Below are 16169 nucleotides of genomic sequence, written 5' to 3'. Positions count from 1 at the left end.
ACCTGCATTTCCTGAAGCCGGCATGGGCACGCGCCGCCACCAGCTCGCAGACAAGCGGCGGGCCAGCATCTGTCTTGTGGACAGAAGTGCTGAGTGGCTATTACTTGTCAGCGGAGCGCATAAAAACCCCACAGCAATTAAACTCTATCGGGCCGTCTGATGTTTCCTTCTGAGAGGGGAAATGAGAAAAAGGGCAAGGGTGAGAGGAGCAATAACGTGGACTTCCACTGATGCTGCTTAGTATGGAGAGATTGATGTCAACGTTTTTGCTAACGACGTTTAGATGGATGAATTTAGGAGTGCAAGTGACAGTAGAATCACGACACGTGAAATACAACGTCAGCTTTACAAGGGAGGTTTAACACCCGTTGGTCATGCAATTCGGTCGTGGCTCGACAGTTGTGCTTGAAGGTTTACGTACGCTAAAAATGCTGCTCATAAACTTATGAGCGCATTGTATGGTGACAACAAGGCTTAACGCCTATAAAATTTAAAATACCGTGTCAGCATTTTTGCAATTAATCAAGATTTTTTTTTTTACAATTTCAATTACTACACTCCACAATTTACAAAATCAGCATAATCGTAAAAACTAAAAATATTGTTAATACAAATTTTGGAGTTGTTTAAATTGATACATTTGCACCTTTTTTATTTTAAAATAATGTAATAAATTTGGTTTCATTCAAAAGGAACTTGCTTAATTATAGTGTTTCTATTTTTTTTATTTGGTCTCAATATTTTTAAACGGGTATAAGTTTTTTTGTTTTGCACCCAAAAATAAATGATCATCCGACTGCACGGTCCACAATTTACAAAATCAGCATAATCGTAAAAACTAAAAATATTGTTAATACAAATTTTTGAGTTGTTTAAATTTATACATTTGCACCTTTTTTATTTTAAAATAATGTAATAAATTTGGTTTCATTCAAAAGGAACTTGCTTAATAATAGTGTTTCTATTTTTTTTAATTTGGTCTCAATATTTTTAAACGGGTATAAGTTTTTTTGTTTTGCACCCAAAAATAAATGATCATCTGACTGCACAGTGCACAAGCAGCACTCCAACTTCAAGTTTTTGCAAACATAAATAAATATATATTATTATAAATATACATTATTATAAATTCAGTTTGGTCTAAAAGGAACTTATATAATTAAAGCGTTTCTATTTTTTTAGTTGGTCGTATTATTTTTAAACGCTTAAACATTTTCTTGTTTTGTACAAAAAGAAATAATCGTTTGAATAATCGTGATTTCAATTATTGCCAAAATAATCGTGATGATTATTTTTCCTATAATCGAGCTGCCCTATCATTAGGTGACATTTAGCTTTTGTATAAAGACAGTTGTGCTCATAAGTTGGCATACTTGTAAATTTCTAGCACAACTGTACTTTGAAAATGTTAAGAATGCTAAAAAATATTCATTAAAACATTGCCAGTACACGTAATAAAAGTTTTATGACGGAGACAGTTCATTTCTATTTCTATCGTTTGTGAAATAAAACATTCTAAATCCAAAGAACTCAGAAGTCAAGCAGCATCCTAAAATGAATCATGTTTGATTTTTTTTCTACTTATGATTGACCCAAATGATGAATTTTTCAAGATACAAGCAACCACTTTGCTGCTGTTTGGTCGCGAATTGCGCGAGAGAGAAAAAAACGACGCTAGGTATGTAACCAAACCGCATAACTAAACTCGGCTAACTTAATGCTAACACACAATATAAAACGCCATACACGCTAGACAGGCTAACAAAACTAGCATCTATGCTATAGCACAGTGATTCTCAAATGGGGGTACGTGAAGGCACTCCACAGGCTGTACGTGAGATTTTAAAAGAATAATTAAAACGTAGCATCCATGCAAAAATGCTTTTAAAATAATTACTAATTTATGCAAATACTTCAGTAAAATGTAAGTTTATAAAATAAATGTTATTCAACTAAATTGTTATAAAAAAAATCTGAGTCTCCCCCATAACGGAATGGTTCGACTCAGCTTGTCATTTGTCACCTAGCATCATTTGTCAAACATTTCAAAACTATTTAAAATTAAGACAGCTATTTATTTTTTAGAACAGATCTTTACAAGGACCCCAAAGGAGAACAGAACATTTTTGTGTGCACAAATCTATAATTGATTTCATTCTTGCTTTCTTTTTTTGAACATTTTTTTTATTTCCAAAAAGTTCAAGAGATTAATGAAATGAAGTTCCAAAATGTTATAAATCAGACAATGATGGCACAACACTCTAATTTTAAATATTTTCTTGCTTAGTCACCGAAGGCATAGTTAGCGGTGTTGCTTTATTACCACAAGAGGGCAAAGACATGAGACCTTTTGACTCGCCCAAATAATCTGGGATGTCAATAGAGTTAAAAATTGATCAAGCGCCCGAGGGCTGCAGCACTGAACTAATTAGCACACCACAGCAGCTCAGTCCGTTAAGGTCGTTAGAGCTAAATAACAATCCACTGAGGTGCGATGCCGTAGCCGATCATGAATGACACAGAATGACAATTGATGTCAAAATGAAACAACGTGAACGATCCTGATGACGACAATTCCAGGAAGGTTCTGCATGCGCGCTTCTTCTCACTGCCAATCGAATCTATGGGGATCACTGCAATGAAATCAATGGCAAAGCAGAATATCTGCAGTTTTTTAGAGTGATAGACCGCTATCTTTTTTTCAAGGCTGATACCGACACCGATCATTAGTAGTCAAGGAGACCGATATTTTAAGCCGATATTCATTTGCAGTAAAAGAGAAAATATTGGCATAATTTTCCATTCATTTTAAGCTCATAAAAAATAGACAGTTTTGTCTTCCTGGGTCATCAGCATGTGTTAAGGAAAATAAAAAAATTAAGCTAAAGCCTAAAGTTTTCTACTGCAGATCAAGTTTTCCAAAATGTCAACACAATTTCATAATTTCTTTTTTTCTCTAATTTTTACAAATAAAAAGTGTAGGGTGTTCCCAGTGTAAGCATAATTTTTTTTTATATAAATTGGGAATTTGAATACATCCATAAATGAAAAAAAAGTTCCCTGTATTTCACTGAGTGTCAAATGCAAGCGAATGTGGCTAATTTGGGGTTTTCGTCAGGGTCCGTAAAAGGTTTCAAAAGATCTTTGCAGACGGTAAAAACGTGTCTGAATTTGTTGGAAATCTCTTTTGCGACAAATAAAAACTGTCTGTGAACATCAACAAAAACCTAAATTTGCTACGTTCGCAAGCATTCACCGCTCAGCATTCACCGCTTTCTATATCGGCACCGATAATCGGGCCGGCCGTTAATCGGTCCACCCCCAGTTTCTTAGCCCAACTAGCCGTGCTATGGTGTGTCTTTCCTGCTTCAAAGAAAATAATCAAATGCAAAATTTCCACACAAGTTCATTTTTAAGACACAATGGTGCAGTGAGAAAATGACTGTCACAGCTCTACGAGCTCTCGTTACGGTCGCTGCTGCCACAATGCACGAGCATTGCCATTCATCATGTGCTGTCTATGCATGTTCCACGCTGCTAAAAATACATCTCTTCAACCTTCCAGTAATCAGGATGAGGTTGTACTGAAGGTACAATGCGGCAGGAAAAAAAAAAAAAAAAAAGCCAAGACAAGCAGTGACCCCGTACTGAAAAGTACAAATGACTTCTTGTCTCATTACCCAAGCAAATCACATTACAAATCCTTTGGAAAGCTAATAGAAATGCTGCACTGTGTGGCCCTTTCTCTTACAATCACTCGCTCTATTTATCTTTTTCTGCAGCGTGTCTGGAGCGGTTTCTTTCCATCTCTTTGTCTGCCTTCTCACCAACTTTCTTTCATTTTTTTGCGGGCCCCCCTGCCTGTCCTTCCGTCCCTCCCCGACTGAGCCCCCCCCGTCTTTGTCGCTTTCTCTGCTGAGCAGACAAATTCGAGTGGAAGCTAAGGACACGGCGTTGCATTATTCAAACTCCTCACGGGAACAAGAGCTGCAAATTATGGCCGGCAAATTCTGATTAAAGAGGTTTGCTGAGACGACAAACCCAAAAAATTAAAAAAAAAAAAAAATACAGGAAAGGCTGGAAGTGGTAGGACAACATTATATAGGATTTAAAAGAATTAACAAAGTATGAGGAACTCACTTGGATACTGTTCTTCCTTTCAGTGTTACATAAGAAAAAATTATATCAGCCCAAATTAATGTTAATCATGATGGCAAGAATTATTGTAAAAAAAAAAATTTAAAATTTAAAAATTTAACATGAAACCTGAACTTGAAACCTGGTTTTCAGGTTTCAAGTTCAAGGTTTACAGTCAAATGTGAGACCCATATTTTAAAAAAACCTGCAAAAAGTGGTATACACTTGAAAACGAATGACGCTGGAGAATGTGTGTGTCTCGGACACGATACCGAGAACCACAAAATTTTGTGGGTGGTGGCGCTCGAGAGTGGTTTCGATCCTACTTAGCAGGCAGGACGTTTTGTGTTAAGGCCTAAATACACCAATCCGACGTCGGCCAAACGTAACCTCAATACAGACGACGGAAATACAGACGACACCGACTATTACGTACCTTCAGCGCATGCATGCGCGAGAAGTAATTCCCCTCCGTACCATCGGTCATTATTCCGAAAGGCAACCGGCAACCTCTTTATGGGGGCGGGATATAAAAACGTAAACAACTCCCATCGGTGTTGACAGCGGCGCCGGGGTAAACGGGGCGGCCGGCTGGTGAAGCAAAAAACGGGCTCTCTCACGTGCCAAACTGTTGTGAAATATACTTGATGGATATATTAGTCTTCGGTGGTAAACAGTTGGATTCCAGTTCACAAATATAAATAATAAATAATAATATTTAATAAATCACATTACAAATGCTAATATTATGATATAGGTGGATATAGTTTTCCCTCACTTTTTGCGGGTGTTATGTTCCATATGTTCCAGGTGAATTTCCATGAAGTAGAGGACGTATCATTTTTGTAATTTTATTTTTATTTTGGGGCGTCACTGGGGGCGAGTCTTAATGAGGCCACCACACAGTTCCCACCCTTCTAAACAATTTTGTAAATATGTAACGAAAACAGCAGCATTAAGAGTACAGTAAATCCTTCTTGAATAATCTCCGAAAACACCATGAAATAACGAAGTACATCCCAAGAGAATGTATGAATTTTGGACCCAAATACAAATCTGTCAATCTGCGATAAGTGAACCGCAAGGTAGCGAGGGTATACGCCTCCAGATGAACTTTAAGCACATTTGTCTGACGCAATCCTGCTTGTAGATCAGTTTCCATATCTATCAAATTTGCACCCGTTTTTGTACGTGCTGACCTTTAGTAAACCTGGCCCTTACGTTTTTAGCATGTACATTGAAAGGATTGGCTTTGTTAGCAACTTTGTAAGCCAATAGAATGTCTCTTGACTGCCACTTTAATCAAGAGAGGAAAGAACAAACTAAATTGTATTGGCTCTTCATTCTAATGATCACCTTACGTCCACAGTATGCACTGCATTGTGGGATCACCAAACAAGTTGTAACGCAACACATTGCGGGAGATAAGCTGATTAATGGTGGAACACTTTCTGACCTTGTGACATCGTGATCGCCACTGGGAGTTAAGTCTTGTGATTTGGCCCAACGCGAACAAACAGTTTACCAATAGCCTCGGGTTATCTCTCCATTTTGCCAGGCCAGATCGATGTCTCTTGATTGGGCGGCCTGGACCCAACGCAATGTGGCGGCTTCTCCTCTTATACGCTTATTTGAACAACAGCAGACCTTTGAACACAAAACAACACCGGAAGGAAAAAATATGGCCGACTCGAGCGTCATATGGACGTCATTGTTTCCGTGGGATTGAGGACAAACGTCAAATAGTGTGAAGCCGAGCTTAAAATCAATCGGCATTTGCAGTAATCAATGGCTGGGTTCCTATGAGAAGTCATTAAAAAGGCAAACATGCAGCAGCACACTCCGACTCCTCTTTGACTGACGCTGTGTGGGCTCCACTGAAAGATTTTCACACTCTATGGTCAAAAACGAGTTTCATAGAACAAGCAATTTGATATACTGTATATTAGGGGTGGGAATCTTTGAATGTCTCACGATTCAATTCGATTCCGATTTTTGGGTCTGCAATTTGATTCAGAATCGATTTTCGGTGAAGAACGATTTCTGATTCAAAATGATTTGATTGACAATGATTTTTGCTTCAGTTTATAAAATATGCAAAGAATCGTCATGATCTACTCCAGTCTGACTCGCTAATGCTAATTAGCGCGCTACTCGCGGCACTTTTATCACTCAAACGAACGGCTCCACGCTGCAAAAAAACAACTTTTATTGGAATAACTTGATCGGGACTTTTTCCTTCTACTCTCTAATGTGGCTACAACTTAACAGTGTATCAGACCGCGTGGAACCACACTGCCCCCAAGTGGCCAAATCGAGTACAACATGAACAGCGCTCCCAATAAAGGCACACACAAACAAGGGCAAGACAGTATAAAATAATTTTAATAAAATCGATTTGGGCATATTTAAAATCGATTCTGAATCTGAATTCTTTTTGGCACACCCCTACTGTATATGTATGTCTTTTTTTTACACATCAATCCTATCCCAGCTCAAACGATGTTTTTTCAGGTCTGCATTACACCATTCGCTTTCATTGTAGACATATCTCATTCAGCCTTCATCATAATAGAATTTAATATTGTCTGTTATTGATGGAATACTTGTGGAAAGGCTTTTTTTGTGTATCTGTTTCTTTCATTGTTGTTTTTTTTTGGCATTTTATGCCCTTTCATTTTTTGGCAAACAATCCATGAATCTTGCAGAAAGACAATTTGCAATACTGTATATCCATATGAAGAATTGTGTGTGCAAGTTCGAGCTCTACTATTTTTGGTCTCTGTTTTTGTAGAATACATTTCCCCCAAAAAATGTAATTTATATCCAAAGCGACTTTTTTTTTTTAGGTTTACCAGATACATTGCATATTTGCACAAAGTATCAGTATCACAATTGCTGATTCTGTAGTAGTATTAAATATCACTAGCACATATTAAGTTTGTAAAGCGCTTTGGACACCATATGGTGTAGTTAAAGTGTAGTTAAATGTGTACAGCCTTGATGGATATCTACACTCAGAGCCATTTCACTTCTGCAGACAAAATGACCACTAACGACATTATCCCTCAAGGCATAAAATACTTTGTATGACATCAGGTAAAAAATATATATATAATAATTAGGGGTGTGCCAAAAAATCTATTTTATTTTATTTATTTTATACTGTCTTCCCTTTGTTTGTGTATGCCTTTATTGGGAGCGCCGTTCATGCTGTACCCAATTTGGCCAATTAGGGGCAGTGTGGTTCCATGCGGTCTGATACATTGTTAAGTTGTAGCCACATGAGAGAGTAGAAGGAAAAAGTCACGATCAAGTTATTCCAATAAAGGTTTTTTTTGCAGCGTGGAGCCGTTCTTTTGAATGATAAAAATGCCGCGAGTAGCGCGCTAATTAGCATTAGCGAGTCAGACTGGAGTAGATTTCTTGAACATCTATAAATTGAAGCAAAAATCATTTTGAATCAAAAATCGTTCTTAATTGAAAATCGATTCTGAATCGTATCGCACATACCCAAAAATCTGAATCGAATCGTGAGACATTCAAAGATTCCACCCATAATAATAACCATAATAATAATAATGTTAAAAATATTCAGTAGAAGAAGAAGATGAAGAAGAAGAAAAACATGGGATTTCTATTTAGACCAAAATTATTTTGCCGATACGGTAACCGATTGTTTCCTTTATAACACATAGTAAGTCACCGGTAAGATGGCCTACCCAGAAGGAAAGAGTTTGACCTTACACAAGCCAATTGCTTCATATGCGACCGTGTCACTTGACAAGAGCCGCACATCAGTAGACAAGGTCATCCTCAGATGCCAGATAACAAGAACAACTAGAGCTGCGGAGACCCCAACAAGGATCAGCACACAATTCCCTCAAGGGCCGACCAGCATGCGCAGCTCGCTGACAACATATCCCAGCTAAGCTACCAGCGGCCGCGGTAATTCACACACACCAGCAAACCGCAACATGCTTGTTGGGAGCGCAGTCAGACAGCGATAAATAATCCAAGCTGACGGAAATGGACTTTCCCGCGTTGAACTGATTTGCAGTTGTTTGTGTTGTGCACATCCAAGTGCCGTAGGTAGTGTTGAGGGTCTTCTGCTCAGATTTAGTCATAACTGTTTTAATTTCCTCAGTTGAGCTGTGTGAGTGTTTAAATGATGTTTGGGGGAGCTTCCTCTATTCCCACACCAACGGGCCATTTGTCTGGGGTTGAAGCAAATGCGTTAATATGATTTCTTTGTAAGTCTTATCGTATGCTAGGTGACGTCGGGTCTGAGACCTACTATATTTCCACATCAAAAGGCCATCTGTCAATGTGTATTGAATGCTGTAAAAGTCTGTCTTGGCTGAGGGCTGGGGGGGAGAAAGGGGCTTGGGGGAAAAGGAGGAGTTGTAATACTTTTTCAAGATAGTATAAGAATGATATGAGTCCGCTGTAAAGACACACTTGCGAGGAGCAGCTGTGCTTCTGTAAACCCGCTTGTGTCCGGAATATTCTGTAAAATAAATCCTTCGAAGGACCTGTTCACCGATCTCCAGTCTGTATTCAGAAAATCAACATTCTCTCTAGCCCAGAGGTGGGCATCGAGGGCCGGAGTCATGCAGGTTTTGCATGTTGCCCTTCTCCAACACAGCTGATATATGATCAGCTCATCAGCAAGCTCTACATAAGCCTGGTAACAATCCTGTTGATTGGAATCAGCTTGTGTTGGAAATGAGAAACCTCCAAAACCTGCAGGACTCCGGCCCTCGAGGACCGAGATTGCCCACGTCTGCTCTAACCGAACAACAACGAACACGCGGAAGACAAAGATAGTCTTCTAACAGTAGCAACGGCATGAATGCCTGTGTGAGTTTTGCACACTATTTTGGTTTGCTCCTACTTTATTTTTCACCCATTTGTCATGAACATCACTTTAGTGGTCCAAGACCACCTTGGACTACCTCGATTCAAACTTGACCAAACTAACTGCACTCAATTTCATTTGAACGGAACCAATCTTGGCGAGCGTGAAAACGGCCTTAAAGATCTTGCTAAAGCAAATGGGCAAGAGCATCTTGAGACGGAGCAATACTGGAGATTTATGGGACGCACGGACTCAAATGCTGGCTGGTCAAGCAGATGCTGCGGTGGTCATCGAGATAGAGAAGGAAGCCGAGTGATTGATGGAGCAATCCAGACCAAGTCAACATGAACATGAACGGAGCTAGAGTGATACCGAATATCCAAATAGGAACAAGAGTGAAAACTGAAAGCCCGATGGAATTGCTAAATGTAACTGAAATCCTAAAATAGGGCTGCACCCTTAAAAAAAAACAAAAAAAAACAACAAAACTGAGAAGCACACCAGAATCAGATGAACAGCAAAAGATGCTGCAAGGTAAAATGATCAGAGTGCAATATTTGCTTTGTTCTTGGTTTGTTCATTCCTGACAAGTGCGAGCAGGCAACTTGTCTGCCCTGGGCAATCTCCGCAGCTAACGACGATACCGTGTATGAAACCACTCTTTGAGGTGGAGAATACAAGAATGTCAAACATTATCCGTGGCTTCACCTAAACCAGATCCCTGCAAAATAATGAAGACGGAAAGGGCAATTTGAGCACTGCAGAAGCACAACTACTTAGTACTTTAACTGAGTGACTTTGTGAATGCTAATTAAGGCTTGGTTGTAGAGTGTTGGAGTCAACCTCACATTTTTCTCCCCCCAAAAAACAAACAATATCCTATCGTAATCATTTTTTTGCTTTTCAATGAGAGAGTAGGATGAGAAACATGTTAAAATGTCACCGCTGCCCTGGAAACCTTCTCTAATGGCATATTCAAACCTTTATTATTCAGTTGTCGGAAATTAAGTATGTCATGTAATGTTTGGCCGATGCAGTCTCAAGTCAAACCACCGGAAGAAGTCGCGTAATCCATCAGCAATCAGTGTTGCCACATTCCCTCGAAAATGCTTTAAAAATTAACGTTGTGACTTTAGTAACGGATTACTTGATCATAAATGTAACTAACTTAGATTACAAGTTACTTTACAAAACACAAGCACATTAACAAGGATAAATACTGTACATGTTTCAGATTACTACTGACATAAATTGTAGCAGTCGCTAAGATAACGTAGAACCAAACTTAACATGGCATGCTAACTTTAGTAACTTTAGTAACAGATTATTGGTTTGAAAAGTAACTAACTTAGATTACTAGTTACTAGTGTTTTTCCGATACCGTTTTTTGGCCCGATTCCGATACCCAGCTTTGCAGTATCGGCCAATGCCAATACCATACCAATTAACGTAGCATGCTAACTTTAGTAACTGATTACTTGATTTTAAAAGTGACTAACTTAGATTACAAGTTACTTCACGAGACACAAGTACATTAACAAGGCTAAATACTGTACATGTTTCAAATTACTACCAATATAAATCGTAGCAGTCGCTAAGCTAATGTAGAACCAAATTTAACATAGCATTCTAACTTAGCACATAGACTGTAGGTAAGACAGAGGCTGTATCCGAATGGCCACCTTTGTCCCCTAACCTCTCATTCACTACATAGCCCCGCACTATATATAGTGTCTTAATATGTAGTGCCCTCATTCTGTTTGGCGTTTCAGACAGCCAGCTCACTACTTTCTCCTCGTCGCATATCACGTGACCACCGTAAATGTTAGACGCATCGGCATATAAATCTCCGACTATTTATTGTGAATGAAAATGTTTTAAAACTGTTCTTTTGTTGTAAATATTTTCAACTAAAACACATTCATTATTTCCAGAGTACATATTAATGCCTTGCTAGCAGCTCGCAATGCATTGTGGTCTATATCGACCCAGTTGAATGAACATCAATGTTCACTACTTTTCAGAATGTATTGTGGGTAATTTTGAGTGCCCTACATTTTCGCTCTTTGGACATTCGGGCACCACTACAAATTGGTGTGACCCCTCAATTATTTTTGTTTACTTAAATATAACTAATTTATAATAATCTTTTCTTAAAAATATATATATATATTTTTTAAATTATCAAAAAAAAAGTCTAGGATTTCATACTCTTGTTAACAAAAGTGGAAATAAATGTTAAACTAAAAGAAATAGTTAAAATGATTTTTGGACATTTATAGGCGTCAATAGCAGTGAATGAGTTAAAATGGTTATCGATTACTTGTCGATTAATCGATTAATTTTGACGGCTCTAGTGTGGGCAGGCTACGGAATTCACAAATAGGAAAGACAAAATTGAAGTGACCCACAAAAAATAAATTATTATAGTATTAAGGTCAACTGAAAGACTGACATGGAGTATCACTCCTACAAATGTGGACAGTCTGTTTCTCTTTCATATAAAATGTGGAAGTGCAGCATTGAGTGTAAAGATTGCCAAGTGTCTGAAAGTGCCCTTTTCCAAAAAGTACCAAGTCCTTATCTTACTTTGAGGCCTCAGGGGCTTTGGACCCTTTTTTTTTTTTTTTTTTTTGCCTCAGATGTAACACCATTTCAAGAAGTAGGGGAAGGGGGGGGGGGGGGGGGGATCAGCATTGCGACACAACCTGCAGCTAAAAATTCAAGCTGCTGCAAGCTATTGCAAAAAGTTCTATCAGCTGTGGTTTGCAGTCTGAATTAATGCGGGCAAAGAATCCATTTAAAAAAATCATAAATTATGTTTATCTGAAATTGAAACTCACCTCGAGTACGCCCACAGACTTGTTCTTGCGCTTGGCTTACCAGGTTTCGCCTGTCAACAGAAAAAAGAAAAGTAAAAAAAAAAAAGAAAAAGAGAGCAATGATGATGACATGTCAAATCGATAAAATTACCGAATGAACAATATTGAGCTCTCCAGAAGAAAAAAAAAAGAAAGAAAAGAGAAAAGTCGATGCTTCAAACACGTCAAGATTATTTTTGTGACGAGTCTTCGCTCAGTTAGACCTCAAAAGGGGAAAAAAAAGAAAACATTAAATTCAAGCATATCATCCACAAACATTTATGAGAAAAGCAAAAAGCGCACTCTGTGTGTTTTATCTTCCCTCATCCTCCACTTTGGAAACACAGCTTGTAAACACATTCAAGCATCATACTCAATAAAATGTGAAAATCATACCACAGATAGAGAAGGAGCAATAAGAGAGCATGTACACGTTTATGATATATTTGAGGCAAAATGCCTCATTTGTATTGTGGGAAAAGATGCACAGAAGCCCGAGTGGAGATGACCCGCCGTTGCTCCCTATACAGACGGAGAGAAATAAAATCCCAGCATCTGTTTAGATAAGACGCCATTTATGGAAAACAGTGCAAGGTTAGCGCAGTGAAATATGAAAATTCATTTCCATTTGTTTCACTGCCTGTTAAGAAACAAATTATAATCAACAGGGATGCTTATTTGGCTTCATTTCATGATGTATTGTGGGGAGTTTTGGCAATCAAATGTTATTATTTTACTATTAACTTTGGATGGGAGCAATTATAAGATGAGATTAATTCATCTCAAGACTAATCATTTGTGTATAACATAAAATATGCAACAAATAACATCATGTATGTCATATCTAGTGCACTTTGTTTTGCCTCAACTGCTGCAAAACACGACCAACTACATTCTATTGGCAGACTTCTTAATCGACTAATTAATTCTAACAACATAAAAATGGACTTGGAGGCAAATAAAGTGTACCACACTGTATACAGTGCATTCATTTAGGCGACAATTAATAGTACATTTAATCAATAAATAGGACTTTGCACCGTTGATACCTCATTAAAGGTGCAAATAAAATTATTGTAAAGGCTTTAGATGATTGCAATGGGAAGTGTATGCCTTTGGTTGCACTTATTAGACCTTTCAAACTCATTTGCTCCCAAAAACGTATAAATACGTTCTATTTTAAATATTAACATGCTGCCAAAGACGTGTTTATACTTTTTTTTTTATGCTAGAGCAGGGTTCACTAATTCCCGTCCTCGAGGTCCAGAGTCCTGCAGGTTTTAGATATTTCTGCCTACCAACACACCTGATACTAAATATCAGGATCGTTATCAGGCATGCTGATGAACCTATTATATGAATCAGGTGTGCTAGTAGGCGGAAACTTGTAAAACCTGCAGGACTCCGGACCTCGAGGACCGGAATTGGTGAACCCTGTGCTAGAGCATACAGAAGGCTTTGATGCAGCCTCTGAACTGAAGGGAATGCTTGAAGCAATGGTAGTTATTACGAAAACGGCCAGCAGTTGGCAGCAGAGTATAAGAGATCAGCCACCGCCATGTTGCAAAAAGGCTCTTTTCCCCACTGTTTTAAACAGTTTTGAGAATAATGATGAAACTTAGCTATATTCTAATGCTAATTGCTGCAGAATATACTTTTTTTTCCTGACGAAAAAGAGACTCTAATCTTTCTTTTGGTAGGTTCCATGTTTTTATACCAATATTCTGTGGGCCTTGCAAAATCTGTCAAAATTCAGTAAAACAGCCGGGAGTGAAGGGGGTTGCTTCAGTGAAAATGGCTGGGAGTGAATAAGTTAATATATAATTACAATTGTTGAATTATATTATGAAAATATTTTCATCTAATCCTTGCTGATGTCAATGTTTGTTTGTTTGTTGTGTAACACTTAAGTGATTATTTATAACCCGTGTTACTTTCCTTAATAAACTAAATCATTTGATTAGTTACTGCCTCTACAAAATTGACTTTGGAATTTAATATTTGTGGATATTTTGTCATTTACTTGACACTTAAGAAGAATTGATGTGTCGTAATTAATCAATATTGGATTGAATTGAAGTGAAAAAGAATCAAATCGGGAAAAAATCCTAATCAAACTGAATCAAAATTGAATAGATTCAGGAAATTAGAATCGATTATTTGCAGTACATTATTCAGACCATGTAAGTTCAATTTGATCATTTCCTGCTGCACAAGTGATGATTTTTAATGACACACTGAATGTGATTTAAAATCACGGACAAACTATCAGCGTCTACACGACTCCTTTGAAAAGTTTTCTTTTTCCCCAGTTTGCCTTCAAAGTCTTTAAATACTGGCACACTCTAAAAAGCAGCTCAAACTTTTTGCTGTACCACTGCTAAGGTTGCGTCTCTTTTTTCAACCCCCCCCCCCACCCCCCACCCCGAAGATAACTACCTACACGCCACAGGTGTTGACAGCACTGCCATGCAGCTCCCTGACCTTCTACCGGCGACAAACCTCGCATCTATTCGTCCTCGTTACACAGGAGCTTGCGACCGAGCGCCCATAATTCCCCCCCGCCCGACCCTCGATGGGGGGGGGGGGGGGGGGGCTCTTTTCCACCCCGGACCTCCATGAGTCATTTTTACAGCCGCCACTTTTGGCCCCCGTCGCCTTGAGCCATCTATGCTTTAAAGCCAGCCAGGCGAGTAAATCTGCCAGATTTAATTAAAACAGCTTCTTTTGTAGTGCTTCCGTGCCTTCTGTCCACTTGTCCCTGACAAAATACTGGCGCTGAAAACCTTGTGACACAAAAGGATGGACCCTTGGGCAAATGGAGGTACACTTTATGATGACTTGGCAAAAAATGAGCCACAAGTCGTCTTATATTTGTATGAGGGATGTCAGGCGATTTTTAATCGTCACGATTAATCACAAATTTTATATTTGTTGTAAATGTACAATAAAATATTATTTTTTCTTAGTTTTCATATTCTTGTTAACCAAGTATTCAAATTAGGGGTGTGAAGCGATCTTTTTTTTTTTTTATCGTGATTAATCTGTTCTAAATGCGCAATAAAATGTACAATAAAATATTTTTTTCTAAGTTTTCAAACTCTTGCTAACGTAAAGTATTCAAATTAGGGGTGTCAGGCGATTAATTTTTTTATTGTAATTAATGGCATGACTACAATAGTTATTAACGCACGATTAATTACACATTTTATTTCTGTTTCAAGTGCACAATAAAAATGTACAGTAAAATATTTGTTCCAAGTTTTCATACTCTTGTTAACAGTTGAAGTTGAAAAAAATGTTAAACCAATAGAAACATGGCTGCAACTTTTAGTCATTGACACAATAAATTCATAATAATTCATAAAATTTTGTTAAAAATAAAAAGTTTTACTGTACTGCAAAAAAAAAACAAGTGTGATATTGATTTGTGTTGAGGTCATTTTTCTGCCACTAGATGGCATGATTGCATTTGTAAGCCATTGGCATTTTTCTTACCATATTAAGAGCTATCTAATCTTTAACTAAGTAACTTGTGAAATTCTGCACATTTTTTAAATTGTAAAACAACTTGACACCAGTCTCCACAAATATATGCATTATTATTAAATGTATTACTGCTAAATTTTGACGCGGACGTGTCTGCCTTTTTATTTGATGTACTGAGTGAAACGATAATTATGGAGGTCACAGATACAAGTTCAATCACTCAGCAGAATAATGATCTAAAAGGACAACATAAAAAAAAAAAACATTTTAAAAAAGGAAGTCTGTCTTCTGTTTTCCGCCTGCTTGAAGAACTTTTGCATAGGAATACAGACGTTAAGCCGGGCGGCGTCAAACCGTGCCCTTGCCTGTCACACTCAAAGCCTCTTGGAGAAATTAACAGTTTGGGCAGATGGATCAATGAGGCTCATTCACACCGTTTTCCTACAATACTGTTCGGGGACTTTGACTTTGGTGCCATTGATTAGCTGATTTATAGCTGGCATCTGTCGCTGGCTCGCAGGGAAGCTCAAGCTGCTCGTTAAAGGACAATGAAGGGAAGAAACGAGAAGAAAACGATGGAGACGGAAAGAAAAATTGAGTGTGGCAAAGGGTACGAGTTTCTAATATGTGTGCTTCCAAAGCAATTTTGTAGGAAAAGAACAAAAAGAACCATGAAAAATCATACCAAAAAAAAAAAGGTTACACTTGGCCATTTGTAACAATGAATGACTGTTTCTTCAGTCTCAGTTGATTACTTTCTTCACGTTTTCAAAGAAAATACTGGCAACAAGGAAAAGCAAATAATCCAGGCGGCACAGTCC

At 38.0% G+C, this 16169-nt stretch overlaps 1 protein-coding gene across 5 annotated transcripts in view; it reads right to left on the bottom strand.

The window, feature by feature from the left end:
- Positions 1–16169, bottom strand: part of tnr (tenascin R (restrictin, janusin)) — a 238953-nt gene that overhangs the window by 151108 nt on the left and 71676 nt on the right. For all 5 annotated transcript variants that reach the window (XM_077555881.1, XM_077555885.1, XM_077555883.1 and 2 more), the window contains exon 4: positions 11842–11891. The gene's annotated coding sequence lies outside the window, so the exon portion shown is untranslated. The remainder of the gene's footprint in view (positions 1–11841; positions 11892–16169) is intronic.

Source organism: Vanacampus margaritifer, chromosome 2 (assembly GCF_051991255.1).
Source record: "Vanacampus margaritifer isolate UIUO_Vmar chromosome 2, RoL_Vmar_1.0, whole genome shotgun sequence".
Taxonomy (NCBI): Eukaryota; Metazoa; Chordata; class Actinopteri; order Syngnathiformes; family Syngnathidae; genus Vanacampus; species Vanacampus margaritifer.
Note: the sequence above shows the minus strand (reverse complement) of the source record. Positions and strands in the feature narration are given on the sequence as shown.